We start from the raw sequence: 20000 nt of genomic DNA, 5'->3' as shown, positions 1-20000 counted from the left end.
GAGGAGTTGTTTAGCCATGGGGTCGCGTCTCTTCTCTCTTCCACTCCGCTTCACAGGGCTCCGTCTATGGCGCTAACATGCCATCTCTAAATCTCACCTCATCGCAGAATCCCCGCCAAATGTGGTAACAAAACCATATAATTACCACTAAATTAAACACCGTCGAGGATGTATCACCCTCTGGCATAAACACGTATCTGCAAACCCCAAACAGACTGTGAGGACCTCAAAATTAAAGTAAGCCGCTATGTAAAAAAAAAAAAAAAGGCATTTTGCACATGGTAGTACTAGTAGGTATGCACCAACAAAGCGCCAAGTGTAGGGCTGTCTTTATTGGCTGTCTCCAGCTGGATTCAATCAGTCACAGTACACCGTCCTCCCGGTGCCACAGGAGGGGTCTGCGGGGGCCGCCCTGCCCACACCTGGATGTCCCGTCACAACGCCAGAGATGACTGCACACTCAGGAGACAAGTGTGAAAACATGTAACAGTATCCTGGAACCCCTCCTCACGCTGCGGAGGAGCATCTGGCAAATCAAGTAGAGGGATCAGGGTTGACTAGTTCTGCCTGGACATTTGATGGGATCCTCTGCTTGCGTTTATTGTTCTCCGTGACTTTCTCAACCTTCTCTGAGAGCGCTCAAATGGAGCAGATTTGAGTCGACACTCGTGTCTTTGTATAGCGCACCAATTCGGTGAGAGTCCAAAAGGTATGATGAAACCTTTCCATGCCATGTATATTTGCTTCAGTATCATACATTGTTTGATGCATGGAATGGCCATCTGTTAAATATGAAAACAACCTTTATAGGATGGAGGAAGGAAATAAGAAAAAAGCAGGAGAGTGGAGGAGAGTTCTGCATGACTCACCTCTCCTCTCTCTTAATAAATCAATGTGTCGTGTGCACGGTGGCATGAGGCATTGATTGAGTCCTGTGTCGAGCCCGTGTTAATCTCTGATTAACATCTGGGAGTGATCTAGGGGAGAGTGTGTGGCAGTGCCGGGGCCCTCCGTGGCGCGCAGGGCCATGAAACATCCAGGCGTGTAATAACATTTTATTTACAAAAGGGCCCACTGGGCACTCACGGAAACCTGTGCCAGTGCTGCCAAAACTAGGAGGAGACAGCTGCAATTCACTTGAGTGCATTATATAAGCCATGCAGTCCAAGGTTGTGTATACCGGTAATAATGTTGTTTTTGTTGGTGGGTTTCTTTAAGACAAACATCTTAATTCGGAGTGATGCGCTAAAGCAGTGGTGGAAGTATTCAAGTATAAATTATAATAGTACGACTACATTTTCGGAAATAATCAGAAAGTTTCAGAGACGGGGAAAATAACAGATCTCCAAGCTGCGCTTGTAGAAAGGCTATTTGAATGAGTGGATAACTCATAACAATATAAATATAAATATTAATATTAATATTGATATTGATATTGATATTGATATTGATATTGATATTAATATTAATATTAATATTAATATTAATATTAATAATAGTAATAGTAATAATAACAATAACAACAATAATAATAAATAAATGTGTGTACTGTAGCTAACCCCCTCATCCACTCAGTGTCATGCCTAATGTACATGCACTGTCATAGCAAAAATAGCTTACGGTAATAGATCAGCCATTTTTGGCCAGGCGACACCGCCGTACGACAACCTCTAAAGCACGCAGGCTTCGTCCAACCCAGCCCCTTCCATCTGTCTGTAGCACAACCCATATTGCCTCCCCCCCCCCCTCCCTCCCTCCCTCCCTCTCCAGCATCAGGGCCGAGGCAGGACTGTATTTCAAGGAGGAATGCGAGGCATGCAGACCGCAACGCCCATCCACTCCTCTTAAATCAATGGTGCATTTAGCCCCGGCCGTCACTGAAACCCGCTCGGATCAAAATCAATACAACACAGTATTTCAGCATGCGGCCGGCCGGCGAAAGCCCAGAAAAAAAAGGGGGGAAAAAAGGGAAACACAAACTTATACCAAACATTAAATCATTAACATGTGGAGAGTGACAGCCATGTTGGCAACAGTAAATATGTGTACACTGCAAGTGTATGCCGAGTGTAATGTAAGCACGGTGCATATAGCACACACATCTGTGTGTGTGTGTGTGTGTGTGTGTGTGTGTGTGTGTGTGTGTGTGTGTGTGTGTGTGTGTGTGTGTGCCGCGTGCGCGCGTGCGTGTGTACAACTCTCCCAGTCAGAAAACACAATTTCTGGTCATTATAAGTCATAACGGACAAGGTTTCTCAGCCAGATATTAGCAGGCTATAGCGGTGCATTGGTTGCAGTGTTTATATGAGCAGGGCTACAATGAATATTATGAAAATATATACGGCTCAATTCATATTCATTGTCACCGCGGACTGACAGCTTATCTGAATAATCTCCACTTTATGCATGTGTGAAAATACCACCTATGGGTCTGACCCGTCGAACCCTTGGGGGCTCGGAGGAAAAGCATAATTTATTTGTTATTGTGAATTTGCCAGCCAAAACTATCTGGGAATAATATTCCAGGTCAAAATGCCATTTGTTTTGCAAGGATATGTTAATTATAATAGGCAAAAATGGCGGCCTATACAAGCTAGTTGTGTGCGTGTGCTAATATCGTGTTGACATGGCGTGGAAGAGAAGTACAAAACACAAAGCGGCACGCTCACAAACACATTATGCTGACTGTACACCAACACATACTATCAGGAATGTGTGCATACTGTACCTAGTAACACACACACACACACACACATATGCTGACTGTACACCAACACATACTATCAGGAATGTGTGCATACTGTACCTAGTAGTACACACACATTTTTTGATTTCTTTATTTGAATCCACAAATTACAATTAATATTTACAAGGAAACAAATATAACGGGGTTGACAGTTCATGTTCACTTAGGCCCAGCTGGCACAAGACGTCAGTTGACGTTTTCTTTTGGTTGGATTTAGGTTGGACCGTCAGACAACCAAAATCCAACGTCGGGACAACGTCGAATTCCAACGTCATTAGTTACGTATTAATCTGACGTCAAATGACGTTGGTATTTGGTTGGTTTTTAGTTGTGTTGTTAAGTAACCGAAATCCAACGTCTGTTCAACGTATTATCCCAACGTCAGATTGACGTAGAATACTGACATGCTGTTGTCGGGATTTTGACCAAACCTCAATGTCTGCCTAACGTTATGGTGCCAACGTCCACACAACGTTAAAGCCTTACATCATTAGACGTTGGTATTTGGTTGGTTTTTAGTTGTGTTGTTAAGTAACCATAATCCAACGTCTGTTCAACGTATTAGCCCAACATCAGATTGACGTAGAATACTGACATGCTGTTGTCGGGATTTTGACCAAACCTCAATGTCTGCCTAACGTTATGGTGCCAACGTACACACAACGTTAAAGCCTTACGTCATTAGACGTTGGTATTTGGTTGGTTTTTAGTTGTGTTGTTAAGTAACCGAAATCCAACGTCTGTTCAACGTATTATCCCAACGTCAGATTGACGTAGAATACTGACATGCTGTTATCGGGATTTTGACCAAACCTCAATGTTTGCCTAACGTTATGGTGCCAACATCCACACAACGTTAAAGTATTACATCATTAGACGTTGGTATTTGGTTGGTTTTTAGTTGTGTTGGTAAGTAACCAAAATCCAACGTCTGTTCAACTTATTATCCCAACGTCAGATTGACGTAGAATACTGACATGCTGTTGTCGGGATTTTGACCAAACCTCAATGTCTGCCTAACGTTATGGTGCCAACGTCCACACAACGTTAAAGCCTTGCATCATTAGACGTTGGCTTTTGGTTGGTTTTTAGTTGTGTTGGTAAGTAACCAAAATCCAACGTCTGTTCAACGTATTAGCCCAACATCAGATTGACGTAGAATACTGACATGCTGTTGTCGGGATTTTGACCAAACCTCAATGTCTGCCTAACGTTATGGTGCCAACGTACACACAACGTTAAAGCCTTACATCATTAGACGTTGGTATTTGGTTGGTTTTTAGTTGTGTTGTTAAGTAACCGAAATCCAACGTCTGTTCAACGTATTATCCCAACGTCAGATTGATGTAGAATACTGACATGCTGTTATCGGGATTTTGACCAAACCTCAATGTCTGCCTAACGTTATGGTGCCAACGTCCACACAACGTTAAAGCCTTACGTCATTAGACGTTGGTATTTGGTTGGTTTTTAGTTGTGTTGTTAAGTAACCATAATCCAACGTCTGTTCAACGTATTAGCCCAACATCAGATTGACGTAGAATACTGACATGCTGTTGTCGGGATTTTGACCAAACCTCAATGTCTGCCTAACGTTATGGTGCCAACGTACACACAACGTTAAAGCCTTACGTCATTAGACGTTGGTATTTGGTTGGTTTTTAGTTGTGTTGTTAAGTAACCGAAATCCAACGTCTGTTCAACGTATTATCCCAACGTCAGATTGATGTAGAATACTGACATGCTGTTATCGGGATTTTGACCAAACCTCAATGTTTGCCTAACGTTATGGTGCCAACATCCACACAACGTTAAAGTATTACATCATTAGACGTTGGTATTTGGTTGGTTTTTAGCTGTGTTGTTAAGTAACCAAGATTCAACGTCTGTTCAACGTATTATCCCAACGTCAGATTGACGTAGAATACTGACAGGCTGTTGTCGGGATTTTGACCAAGCCTCAATGTATGCCTAATGTTATAATGCCAACGTCCACACAACGTTAAAGTCTTGCATAATTAGACGTTGGCTTTTGGTTGGTTTTTAGTTGTGTTGGTAAGTAACCAAAATCCAACGTCTGTTCAACTTATTATCCCAACGTCAGATTGACGTATAATACTGACATGCTGTTGTCGGGATTTTGACCAAACCTCAATGTCTGCCTAACGTTATGGTGCCAACGTCCACACAACGTTAAAGCCTTGCATCATTAGACGTTGGCTTTTGGTTGGTTTTTAGTTGTGTTGGTAAGTAACCAAAATCCAACGTCTGTTCAACGTATTAGCCCAACATCAGATTGACGTAGAATACTGACATGCTGTTGTCGGGATTTTGACCAAACCTCAATGTCTGCCTAACGTTATGGTGCCAACGTCCACACAACGTTAAAGCCTTACATCATTAGACGTTGGTATTTGGTTGGTTTTTAGTTGTGTTGTTAAGTAACCGAATTCCAACGTCTGTTCAACGTATCATCCCAACGTCAGATTGACGTAGAATACTGACATGCTGTTGTCGGGATTTTGACAAAACCTCAATGTCTGCCTAACGTTATGGTGCCAACGTCCACACGATGTTAAAGCCTTACATCATTAGACGTTGGTATTTGGTTGGTTTTTAGTTGTGTTGGTAAGTAACCAAAATCCAACGTCTGTTCAACATATTATCCCAACGTCAGATTGACGTAGAATACTGACATGCTGTTGTCGGGATTTTGACAAAACCTCAATGTCTGCCTAACGTTATGGTGCCAACGTCCACACGATGTTAAAGCCTTACATCATTAGACGTTGGTATTCGGTTGGTTTTTAGTTGTGTTGTTAAGTAACTGAAATCCAACGTCTGTTCAACATATTATTCCAACGTCAGATTGACTTAGAATACTGACATGCTGTTGTTGGGATTTTGACCAAACCTCAATGTCTGCCTAACGTTATGGTGCCAACGTCCACACGATGTTAAAGCCTTACATCATTAGACGTTGGTATTTGGTTGGTTTTTAGTTGTGTTGGTAAGTAACCAAAATCCAACGTCTGTTCAACATATTATCCCAACGTCAGATTGACGTAGAATACTGACATGCTGTTGTCGGGTATTTGACTACAAGCAAACATCTTATAGACGTAATAAAGTTAACATCCACACAACGTTACATTCTAATGTGGGATCTCAGAACAACCATACAGGCCATCTACAGCACCCCCCCACACACACACACACACACACACACACACACACACACACACACACACACACACACACACACACACACACACACACAGTATAAAGTGACAGACAAAGGAAAGAACCGCACCCTTTCCCCCAATCCTTTCTCCTGTAACACCCTGACCCTGTTATCCTCTTACCCTTTCCCTATTCCTCCATTTATTACATTCTACAATAAATGTACCTATGGTAAGCTTGAACCTTGTGACTCTGTATTGAGTCTCCCAGTTAATTCCAACTGTACATTTCCTGTCATTTCCCTGGACACGACCCAACATGATAGATATTTTGTTGGTTATGTTGCTCTTAACCTAATGAAAATCCAACATAATCTGGATGTAGAATATTGGACAGTATTTGGCTGAAGGCTGTGTAGTGTAATAATCATCAATTTAACCTGCAAGTCCAACCACAGCAATTTGTAGCTGTTTCATGATCACCTGTGGCACAACTCTTCCAGGGCTACAGGACCAATATGGCCCAGAATACATGGTTGTATAGCCCTCAGCCTTTTCCAGATGACTGAATTTTACTTGAGACAAAAGCATTGCACACGGGTGCATGTGTTTGGTCCGATGTACTAACAGTCCTTATATGAGTCCGACACCCTATACCCAAAACCCGACCCTAAACCTATAACCTCAGAGGAAGTCCCTGGTTAGTTTTAACCTGCCACTGGTCAGTTGCAACCTGCCACATGCATGACAGGAGCCACGGGTTAGTTGTAACCGTGAGCGCATGTCGGGAGCGTGTTGTCAAACTAATGCCTGTTGGACTGTTAGTATGTCTAACAAACGTATGCTCATGGTGCAGACAATGAGGAAACGTATTAGGGTACCACAGAGAAGGGTCTGGTTGGAAGGACCTATAATCTGTCTGCATGTAAAGGTGACTACTGTATATCCTCATAAACTGCATAGTTCTTGAATAGTGTATGAGATGGTGTGATCTGCAGCACGAAGGCAACCTAGCTTTCCTTGTAGTTTTAAAGCAGTCCAGTGTTGTTGTTTTAACTGTTGTAACATGACAAAGTACCTCTTTACATTGACAGGTGATATACCTGTATATGATGTTCCGTATCAATGACAGTAGCCCTTACTGAGATCTTACAGTTGGTAATATGTCCTCAGCTCAGGGATACTGATACTCATATCTGGAAACGGAGAGGCAAATTCCCTTGACAGTCTTGTCGTCATTGTTTACCGTGTTTATCAATAGAGCCGGCCTTTATACGCCTACTGTATATCCACTCCACATTTGGGACGACAAACTCTACTGTTTGGACTGGAAAATAATGTCTCTGGTGGTGTGGGTGACGTCCAATCTAATGAGTCATCATTATATTTTATTTATAACTATCACAAATGCATGTCTAATATGTACATTTGGACTGATTTGTATTGTGTATGTATATATAAGGCCAATGGCCTTATGGCAACATGCACAGACAGGCAATTAACGCTGGTTGGATTTAAGTTCTGACATCAGACAACAAAAATCCAATGTCAGAATAACGTCAATGTTAAAACATCATATTGAAAATTTAAATTGATGTCAACTGACGTTGATATTTGGTTGGATTTAAGTTGTGTTGGTAATTAACCAATATTCAACGTTGTTTCAACGTATTACCCCAACAAGTCCCACAATGCATTGCAGACATCCTTTGCCAGCCCACCAAAGCATTTTTGAACAAAACTGAAAGGTGATTGGCTGGCTATGAGTTGCAGGCAGCCCATTGGCTCTTGACTCACATGTGACTTGTCCACTGGAACAGAGTGTTCTTTTTTAATGCACAGCAGGCATGCACACACAGCAGCAGTTTGGCTCACCATGATCAGACAGCTGAAGTTAACAAGTTAAAGCAAACCAAAATAAAATCACCAAAAGGCTGTTTAACAGGAAAACAAGTAGCTGCCGATCTATTTGTTGGATTAAATCTGCATCATGGACATGGAGACTTGTGGCACACAGACAGAGAGAGGTTGGAGCAATGATGGACCATTACAGGTAATAATAAACTAAGCTTTTTATAGTTTTGTTCAATAACAGTGTTAAATAGCTCTATATTGTGATAGTAATCATTACTATTGTTTGTTCAGTAACAGTGTTAGATATATATTGAGATGCTATCTAGAGTATTTGTTTAGTAACAGTATTAAATAGCTCTTTATTGTTATAGTAATCATTGAGAGAAGTGGTTCTCAAACAGTGGTCCGGGGACCACCAGTGGTCCCTGAGGGGGCTCCAGGTGGTCCCCATCTAAATGATGGAGAGCTGGTAACCAAATGGACCCTTAACTCTTGTAAAATGAAACCAAATGGGCCATCACTGGTTCATTTGGTTTCATTTCATTTTACACTCCCCAGCTAAATGAGTTGGTCTACACAATCACACTTGCAGCACTTTTTGACTATTTTCATATAACACCAGCAGTCTCAAAAGACTAAGACTAATACATTTGCTGTGTGTGTGTGTGTGTGTGTGTGTGTGTGTGTGTGTGTGTGTGTGTGTGTGTGTGTGTGTGTGTGCACGCTTTTGTGTCTTCAGCTTCCAAACACTTCAAAATGAGAAACTGGTGTGATCCGGGCAATAAAGGACATCAGAAATCACCACCAAATCTCCACCAAATCCAAAGTAAGTCCATAAATTGGTTGTAATTTGAACAATTGGATGAGCTGGTTTACCTGTAATCTTAGTTTACTGAGACTCTACGTCTCTGCATTGCATTACCCTGCTTACTGGATAAAAGGTGTCTGCTAAATGCCTACATTGTAGATTAGTATTTATTTGACACGGTAAAGTTGACAGATGGCACACTGACCATCTACTATAGCAAATTTGTGATTTTTGTTGTGAGTGTAGTGATCATACTCGCAATGGTTCGCAAAGGAGCCAGCAGTCATTTTGTATGGAAGCTGACAACAATGGCTGCTGGCAGCAGTGAGGAGGGGGACTGCCCATAACGCCTACAGTCAGCAGTGAAATACGTAAAAGTTTATAGTGTTAATAATGAAAGGGTATAGGGATCTGATGTTTCACTCAACCAACGAGTCAATGTTTACCATATGGTTCACAATACATTGTCCTCTTTCTTTTCTCAGAAAGATTTGTGTCATTTGTGAAAGTCTAATTGTCCAAATTAACTATCTTGTTTCAAGCATTATATACCTTTAAATCTGTATAGTCTATCATTCATAATGTGTTGTATTTATTATCATTTTCATTCACTATAGGACTGTGTGACCGGGCACATGCAAATGTAAAGAAAGAAAGAAAAATGGGAGCAAGGGAGACATCAAGATCAAAGGTCCTCTCAAGTAGAAAACCATCGGGTGAGTACATCCACACTATACTGAACTTGACTATTACTTGCCAGTTGACAATAAAGCAGGCCTGCTTATTATTATTTATTTATTTTTAATCCAAAATGAGTTAATAGCAGTCCGGCAGACTCTTCACATACTAGAGCATGTCTGAAATAAATGTCAGAGCTGAAATTGACATGTAAATATGAAATAAATGCTTAAACATGTAGCTAAGGGTCCACAGAAGTGAACCTTTCAAGCCTGTTTTCTCAACTCGCGGTTTTCTGCAAGACATTACAGAACGGTCATATAATTATATCTTAGCTGTTAATGCACTTAATATGGCATTCCTTCCTGCGACTTTTACCATACTCTCAGGTTGTCATCGTTGGAGACACAGGGAATAATTCATTGGATGATGCACCAAGAAGAACTGACACTTCAGTACAACCTTAGTCGACATCATGGCAAGAATTAAGTCCCTGGGGCCTGCGTCTTTTTGATGTTGTATATGGTAAGTTAAAATTTTTAATTTCTCAATGTAACTTTTCCTTGACATTTTCTTTATTTTATATGGTGTAGGGGGCATAATATGATCGGATACATTTGGCCTCTAGCCAACTGTATGTAGGTGCCAAAACCCAAAACAGCATTCACTTGTTTTGGCTAATACAAAAAAGAAAGAAAGTTTGCACCAGTCACTGTGAAAATTAAGTAAGTACAGCCGTCTATCTTTATAGACCTTAGGCATTCTAATTTATGTTGATGTCATGTTCTCTAGAATCCACAATATAGTTGAATATCCCTACATTGTCCAGCAGAGACAGAACTCGTATCTGCAAACTCATTTAATTTTAAAATAACAATTTCTCACTGATACCAAACTTTTGAACAGATATGTGTCAGTCAATACTTTACATTTCATAATGTAAATATCAAGCTACAGTTGTTACAATAGCTTATTTCTGTCATTTATCTTTAGGGGAACTAAAGAAGAACACAATCCCTCTACAATTTAAACAGAACTTGGCAGAGAAGACTCCAACTGATTTGCGGCAGCTCATGATAGAGCTGGAAACAGGACAGTAAGCTCAGACAGCTTGAAAACAAAATAAAAAGTGAATGATGGAGCACACAGTGTCACATGGTACTGTGAGTGTGGTAGTGCTGACAGCAACAGATACTGTACATACACTCCCGACGAGTCTCTCTTTCTCTCCTTAATGTACTAATTACATTTAAATTTTAAGTGATTTTATTTGTGTTATTGTGTTATTTCTCATTCAGTCTTTTTGATGTTTTTGCCTTTGGTACATATTTTATAGACATGCCTCAAAGATGCACCATATTGTTTTTATCCATTCGTATTGTATAATCATTTTAAAGTTTCACAAATTGAATAATTTGTTTTCCTACAAAGGAAATTTGGGCTATGAACCTATTAACGAAACCTGTAACTCTTTGGACCACAATATGACTATTACCTGCATACATATTCCAATATGCTAATTACATGTTTAAGGAAATATTTAATAATGTTCTATTAAACTTTGTAAAATAATATTGTGTGCTATTGTATTTTCACCTTGTTAAAACTTTAAAAAAAAACCTTAATCTGTCCTCCAGATGTCCTGTGCCCAGTGGGAAATGTTGGAGGTTGACATCATACCAACATTGGATTGACATTATATTCTCAACTAAAATACAATGTGGCCTATAACATTAAGATGCCAACCAAAATTCTGCATATATCTAACGTAGGTTGACATCAAGCCAATGCTGGGTTATGATGTCAAACCAACGTTAGTTTATGATGTCAGTCCAACGTTAGGTTATGATGTCGGACCAACATTAGTTTATGATGTCAGACCAACGTTAGTTTATGATGTCAGACCAACGTTAGTTTATGATGTCAGACCAACGTTAGTTTATGATGTCAGACCAACGTTAGGTTATGTCAGACCAACGTTAGTTTATGATGTCAGACCAACGTTAGTTTATGATGTCAGACCAATGTTAGGTTATGATGTCAAACCAACGTTAGGTTATGTCAAATCAACGTTGGTTTATGTTGTTAGACTAACGTTATTTTATGATGTTAGACCAATGTTTGTTTATGATGTCAGACCAACGTTAGGTTTTTATGTCAGACCAACGTTGGGTTATGACGTCAATCAAACGTTCATATCCAACCAAACAACAATGGTCATCCAACGTTGGTTTATGATGTCAGACCAATGTTAGTTTATGATGTCAGACCAACGTTGGGTTATGACGTCAATCAAACTTTCATATCCAACCAAAGAACAATGGTCATCCAGATGTCAGACCAACGTTAGTTTATGATGTCAAACCAACGTTAGCTTTTTATGTCAGACCAACGTTGGGTTATGACGTCAATCAAACGTTCATATCCAACCAAACAATGGTCATCCAACGTTGGTTTATGATGTCAGATCAACGTTAGTTTATGATGTCAGACCAACGTTGGGTTATGACGTCAATCAAACTTTCATATCCAACCAAAAAACAATGGTCATCCAGATGTCAGACCAACGTTAGTTTATGATGTCAGACCAACGTTAGGTTTTTATTTCAGACCAACGTTAGGTTATGACGTCAATCAAACGTTCATATCCAACCAAAAAACGATAGTCATCCAACGTTGGTTTATGATGTCAGACCAACGTTAGTTTATGATGTCAGACCAACGTTAGGTTTTTATGTCAGACCAACGTTGGGTTATGACGTCAATCAAACTTTCATATCCAACCAACCAACGATGGTCATCCAACGTTGGAGTACAACGTTATCCTAACGTCAAGTAGACGTCTTGTGCCAGCTGGGGGGATACACATGGCACCTCCTTCTCCACACAGACAAACTGCCTATAGCAGACGAGACAGAACAGTATTTGGCAAGTTGTTTGGCTTTGCTTTTTGTCATGCCAGCTATTCTTAGGCCACTCATGGTCAGTTTATACACACACACACACACACACACACACACACACACACACACACACACACACACACACACACACACACACACACAACTAAACTAAACTAAACAAAGGCCTTCACAGGACTACTTGTCCTCATTCTGAATGATAAATGAATTACACCAAAATTATATATTTAAATTACTTACTTATGCCCTTTGAATAATGTGCTTCATAAAATAACCAGTAGAATTATAAACAGCTCTTTTCACAGATTCAATTGCTCAGTTGCTCTCATGTCCAACACAGCTAATCGCTGTGAGCTCGGCACAAACAGTGCAGGCAGTTCAGAGACCAACACTAAAAAATAGAGCCTTTTCTTCAGTCTAATCATAGCATATCGTATTTAAAATATTCAAAGTGTCAACAATGGAGAGATATAAACAAACCCTTTCAACCGTGTGCCCGCAGACAGCGGAGTATACAGAGCCAGTGATTTTGGGGGAAAAGAGGTATTTTCTTTCTGTCTCTTCTTACCGACTCATTTTTAATGAATATATGCAAAGGTCCATTAGACCATAAAAACACACAGACACCAAGCCCTCTTCTCCTCTCACCACAACATGGGGGGAGAGAAAACAAGCTACCCAGTATTGCTTTCAATAACAGCTATGCCTTTCAAAATGCTTTGGTGTCCCGTGAAATTACCATATGAGAGGCTATTTTCAACTTGACAAAATTTCCGTGCATTTCCACTAGAGTTCAGCCCACGCCTGTGATGGCAGCAAAATGAAAAGGCTGCCTTTACTTGTTGCTCGCAATTAAGGGCCCAGTGGAAGAGAGAGAGAGAGAGAGAGAGAGAGAGAGAGAGAGAGAGAGAGAGAGAGACAGCCGGGGCAGTTTAACATTTCATAGGGGCTGTAATTATTCTTTAACTGTTAGAGAGTGCTGTCCCCTAGGAACCAATTACTTGAAAAGCGCTCATCACACACGAGATATATACAAACAAATCCTTCAAGCACAAAGTAAATGTTTAAACATGAAAAGGGGGACGAGCTGAGGAACCCATAGCAATCAGTTTTGGAGGGCTGCTAATTACTAATAAGAGCAGCAACCCCCGTAGTGTTAAGATAATTATGACACCGACTGTAGCACCTCAAACACACACCAAGGGCCCTCCGGCACACCCAGGGCCCTCCGGCTGGTTGCAGCCATGGCACTGATGATCAGTGAGGGAGAGGGTTTGGCCAGACTTTGGTCAGGTCTCTGCAACCTAAGAACCCCTGCAAAAGAAGATATCAGGCCACGTGAGCACTTTAAATGTGGCTATTTGAACATAGCACATCTACAAGTTCGCAATGTGTCACGCAGGGGTCATCAATATGTCCAGAGAAAGACTCTGTCTTGTCTGTGCCACATTTTAGATTTTCGTTTTTTACACACAGTACAATGTTCTTATTAAGTCTCCAGATTTTCTTCAGAATATATATATACGATGGCACTTATTTACTATGGATCCTGATTGGATTTAATAGAGATTATGTGCAAGCATAAAGTGAGTTTATCAGTTAATCAGACTTTTCTGTTTGGATCTATGGGCTGTCAAGGCCAGAACGCATTCGCCCCTCCGTAGGCGTTCCCAGAACGCATTCGCCCCTCCATAGGCGTTCCAGAACGCATTCGCCCCTCCATAGGCGTTCCCGCACAACTTACGGTTACGGCCCGGCTATGATGATGATGATGTCACGTGCATTCCCTCTATAGTAGGTATGTCCGAACTGGAAATACTGTATACTGTACGTAGCATAGGCTAGGCAACACCAGCACGGGCAGTACAGTAGGCTACACCAGCTGATGCCAATACAGGAATAAATTGCAAATCTATGAGACCCAGTTCAGTTGAGTGTATATTACACAATGAACGAGAACATGACTTATTACAACACATGTTATCTCTCTCTCTCTCTCTCTCTCTCTCTCTCTCTCTCTCTCTCTCTCTCTCTCTCTCTTACTCTCTCTCTCTCTTACTCTCTCTCTCTCTGTCTCTCTCTCTCTCTCTCTGTCTCTCTGTCTCTCTGTCTCTCTCTCTCTCTCTCTCTCTTACTCTCTCTCTCTCTCTACATCCGCTTGGCCGCTTGTTGTTCAGCTCATCCAATCGATGTCCGCCGGTCTTGTCTTTAATGTCCTACCACGTCGGGCCGTCTTTAACCCATTCTGACCTGAGATCAGATTCATACGAGGTTTCCACTGGACACCCACTGGTCCGATGAACCCATTCTGACCTGAGATCAGATTCTAAAAATGTCAGTCGTTCTTCGATTTTTTTCAAAAATAGCAGACCTACAAGCTCGTATCGCGCCACTCGGTGGCGCGATATGAGCTTGTAGATCTGCTATTTTTCAATAGCTAAAGCATAACATGATGCCGACACCAAAACGGGTGCCCGGTCAGAATGGGTTAAATGCTGGCTAATGCCCGGGAAACATCCAGGCCCTTAGTGATTGCACTGTAAATGTAATTTATTCCTCGCTCATGCAAGCACTTGAGCTAAACGATTAGGGGCTCTAGCTGAGGAGTACAGCATGCTCTGTCTGCCACTGGCGGCCAGGAACCTTGTATCTCCATAGTTCTATACTGTTTGTTTCATACATTATTGCTAGATCATCCTTTATCCATTTAAGCTCTATTTTAATGCATCAAGTGACAGTGTCACACAAATAGCCCATGTACAAGTTCACAGCGAGTTGCGATGCAAGGTGCTATGAGCTTGGAGCCTTATGGATCGGTTATTGTCTCCACCAGGCCGAAGGGGATTTTTTGCACTCCGTCCGTCCGTGTGTGTGTGTCCGTTACCAGCTAATCTCCGGCACCGTTGGCCCGATCCATGCCAAACTGTTCACACACACTCCCTGGATGCCAACGATGAACCTCTGCCCCAAATATTCCACAGCGGCCTGTTATAGCGCCACCATGAGGCCGATTTTGGCAAAACACATTTCTGTAGATTGCTCGTACACATTTTATCCATACAACATCACACAATTTGGTATATACACTATCTCCATAGTCATGTGATCAACACGGATCTGCACCATTCCCCATCTTCCATCCTGATTGGCTAGATTGGCTTCCAAAGCTCACATGATTGGTGCGTTTCAAACATTGGAATTTTCCCCAGTGAGGGGTGGGAGAGGCTGGACAGCAGACGGCTGGACTTTGAATTTCTCTAACTATAAACTTTCATGACAGCAGAACAGCCTAAGTACAAATATAATTTATGAAAAGCTACTACAGTGAAGTCGGTTCACAGAAGTTGTTGTAGGATATGTGGGGATTATCTGACGAGGTACCATTTGAGGGGGCAAAACCTTACACTAAATAATACTAAATTGTTTATAGGGTCAATATAAGTAATATAATATAGCCTTTCCACAGGAGTATCTTTTTATATTTTTCCAAAAAGAATACAAACAGCCAATAGCATATTACAAAGTTATCCCCCTCACTGGGGAAAATTCCGGGAGGAAAGATGGGCACGCACCGGGGTGAGTCTTCTTGTTACCATTTCCACTAGGCCAAGGACGACATGTCACTCTTTTTTTTTCTCCACTATAACAGGGCAATTCCTGTTTTTACCTATAACTGCATTGATCTCTGTACAACTTTGTATGTGCACTCCCTAGAGGCCATGGTAAAACACTCCCTAGAGGCCATGGTAAAACACTCCCTAGAGGCCATGGTAAAACATGTCCCTATCACTCCCTAGAGGCCATGGAAAAACACTCCCTAGAGGCCATGGTAAAACATGTCCCTATCACTCCCTAGAGGCCATGGTAAAACACTCCCTAGAGGCCATGGTAAAACATGTCCCTATCACTCCCTAGAGGCCATGGTAAAACACTCCCTAGAGGCCATGGTAAAACATGTCCCTATCACTCCCTAGAGGCCATGGTAAAACATGTCCCTATCACTCCCTAGAGGCCATGGTAAAACATGTCCCTATCACTCCCTAGAGGCCATGGAAAAACACTCCCTAGAGGCCATGGTAAAACATGTCCCTATCACTCCCTAGAGGCCATGGAAAAACACTCCCTAGAGGCCATGGTAAAACATGTCCCTATCACTCCCTAGAGGCCATGGTAAAACACTCCCTAGAGGCCATGGTAAAACATGTCCCTATCACTCCCTAGAGGCCATGGAAAAACATGTCCCCTGCATCCCTCCACATCTGCCGGTTATAGCGCCACCATGAGGCAGATTTCTGCAAAACACATTTATATCAGTTGTACAGATTTCATCCAAATCTCACGCAAATCGGTACTCATGATCTCCGTAGTCATGTGATCAGATTCTACACTGATTGGCTAAGATTGCCTTCCAAAGTTTGCAGGAGTGTCCCGTTTTGTACAAAATGCTGCACATGTCCTGCTCATCCAGAACTCTATCCTCAGAGATGCTATGAGTGATCTGGCTCTGCATTTCCTCAACAAAATGAAGAACATTGTTGCAAAAAACTAAACATGTTCATATTACTCCTAAACATTTTGCCAAACATCACATCACAGACACTCATATCATATTTGCCATGCCAAAATTAGGGACACCAGGTTGAAAGTGGTCTGTGGGTTTTATAAATACTTAAAGGTTTTATGACATTAATTTTCATTTATTTTTATTTTTTATTTTATGTTTTATGACCTCAATTACAACCAAAAAACCTGAACTTTGAACATTCAGTGGATTTTCTGTGGTCTGAAGTTTTCTTTGGGGTTTTTTGGGCCTTTTGAGCTACAATGAAAACAGGCAACACAGTGAAACAGTGACATCTGCTGGCAAATCCCATTGACATAATGGGATTTGCAGTAAGTGATGTCACTTACTGCCGGCAAATCAGAGCACCTGTTTGAGCCAGAAAACCCCAGATCACAGAAAATCTACTGAATGTTAAAGTTCATGTTTTTTGGGTGCAATTGAGATTAGAAAACCTAAAGAAAACAAGAACAATTCCAAAACCTTTTTTTTAATGTCACAATCCCTTTAACCAATGAAAAGTATCATCAACAGTTTTTGGGATATACAAGGTTTCCACCCAACAGCGATGATAAGATTAATATTGATTGAGTGTAGAGCTTGTTAACTGTTGCTGACAGAAGAGGGGCGTGCGAGGAGATGGTGTGTGCAGGAGAAGAAAGGACACCATGTTGAGTGTTGTCTGCTCTGTTCTGTTCTGTTCTGGATAAACACTAGACCGGGTCGGTCTGGTTCAGCCTGGAACTCCACAACAATTTCACAGGAATTTAAATTTGTTTTTCAGTTCCAAAACCAAACTGCCTGGGGCTAGGTACTGTCTCCTACCTCTCTTTCTCTCTCTCTCTCTCTCTCTCTCTCTTGGGTTGGAAGCGAGTTAGAAGGATGTATCTACTGTACAGTATATGCAGCACGTGCGTGACTGTCTCTCCAATACTTTAACCCATTCTGACCGGGCACGCATTTTGGTGTTAGCATCATGTTATGCTTTATCTATTGAAAAATAGCAGATCTACAAGCTCATATCGCGCCACCGAGTGGCGCGATACGAGCTTGTAGGTCTGCTATTTTTTTAAAACCTAAGACACTTTTAGAATCTGATCTCAGGTCAGAATGGGTTAATAATGAAACTGTCAGGATGTAAAGGACATTTTTAGAATCTGATCTCAGGTCAGAATGGGTTAAAGATTGAGTGCCGTCACTGCAGTGATTTTCCATCACTGTATGATCATCAGGTACTATGATTATACTATAGGAAGATATTTTTTAAGTGTTATAATTATGTTTTTATAATTACCTATACCTGGTTTTCACCTTAGCTCCACCCACCTGAACTTAAGCCTCGCCCACAGCTGTTGTTGTATGATAATGGGGGAGGGGTTATAGCCAGGGGAGGGGTTAGGGTTATGATGTCACTAAAGTGGTATATTTCGATTGGGCCTTTTGACGCAAAGGCTTTCAGGAAGAAACCAAAATACACAGGGAAGACATATTTGAATATTATAACCACACCTGGGGGTCTATTAGAGTAGGCTAATATTAAAGGTATATTCAGTGATTTCATTTAATTCAAATATCACTTATTGTTTTTGTTTTGTTGTGATAATCCTCCCTACTATATAATCTGCTGACCATATAAGGAGTTCCTCCATGTCCCCAGTTAACCCCAAAAACCGTAGGTTTCGTTTTTGGCTATAGGTGAGATTTCACTTCTCTCTCTCTCCTGATTAGATAAAATTATCCCGACGTGAAAATGCATTTGCTGGATCACAAAGAGCTAGAGAGCCCTGTAACTGAACAAACACTCCATAACAATGAGTGCTTTCAGAATAAAGAGATATTTAACACACATTTAATACAGGAATCACTTACCCTTTACCCTACCTTTAATGCTCGGCTATTACTATTCATTTGACTGCATATTCCACTGAATTCGAGAGGGGTAACATTCTGTATTTTTGCATTCTTTTAATCAAGTGGATTGTGCAGGAGCACACTCGTACGTGCCGACAGTGTCTGCTATCCTCCCACCCACAACCACGCTGATGTTGTGAAAATTATATACTGTACACGATGGAGCTGTAGCCACATAAACCAGAGGAATACGCTATATGCCAAGAATATGAGGTACTTTAAAGAATTTTTATGATCTCTCTATACCCGGACCCGACATTATTCATGTTGTTTTTCTGACCCTGAACCCATTCAAATTGCATGTTAACCGACAGCCATCGCTGCTCACCGAGCACATGGAGAGGAATAGCAATTTAAAAGCCCATTGTTAGCTGTTCCTCACATTTTAAACTGAGTTTTAATTATATCATATGCATACAGTGGTGCAAGGCTGAATATGTTCCGTTTGTTTATGCACAATAAGTTGCACAACCAGTGCCGTTGCATGGTAAAATCCTTATGTTGATCTTGATCCATTTTAACCCATTCTGAACGGGCACCCATTTTGGTGTTGTCGTGCTTTACCTATTGAAAAATAGCAGATCTACAAGCTCATATCGCGCCACCGAGTGGCGCGATACGAGCTTGTAGGTCTGCTATTTTTGAAAGATCTAAAAAAACGACTGACATTTTTAGAATCTGATCTCAGGTCAGAATGCGTTAATCAGACCAGTGTGTGTCCAGTGGAAACCTCGTATGAATCTGATCTCAGGTCAGAATGCGTTAAAGAGTTTACAAATGTAGCCAAATGGACCGGGTCCATTTGTACATTGTCAGAGTTACGCTGAAACGTCTGGGTTTCCGAGGCTAGAGTTACGCTAACTAACACTAAGGACTTTAGGTGAGCCCATGAAATGATTGTAGTGAGCGTCCATGAATTAGCCTGGTTAATAAACCAGACTAATATCGCACGGACCGCGGGATATTAGTCTGGGGAGGCTCAGCTTGGATTTCATTTCCAAGGGAGCGGGTTGAAACATTTTCTCTTTGACGCAATTGGTCAGAGCTACTGTCAGTCAAAGGTCTCAAGCATTGAAAGTCACTGTACCAAAGCCCGCCCATATTGCATACCATGTCCCGATTGGCCGCCCCATTTCTCTGGTGTAGGAAATGGGCGTACAATTGAGCCTCTCCAGACCGTAATCCGCCGGCAGGCAATTTATTTTTGCCAACGGCTGATTCGGTCTGGTTTATTAACCAGGCTATCCATGAATGACCTCATGCTTATAATGAACACTGTCTGTCTGTGACGGAAAGACAGACAGACAACGCGTTGTGATCTGCTATTTTGGTCAAATTT

Source organism: Protomyctophum parallelum (genome assembly GCF_964188405.1).
Source record: "Protomyctophum parallelum genome assembly, chromosome: 2".
NCBI lineage: Eukaryota > Metazoa > Chordata > Actinopteri > Myctophiformes > Myctophidae > Protomyctophum > Protomyctophum parallelum.
Note: the sequence above shows the minus strand (reverse complement) of the source record.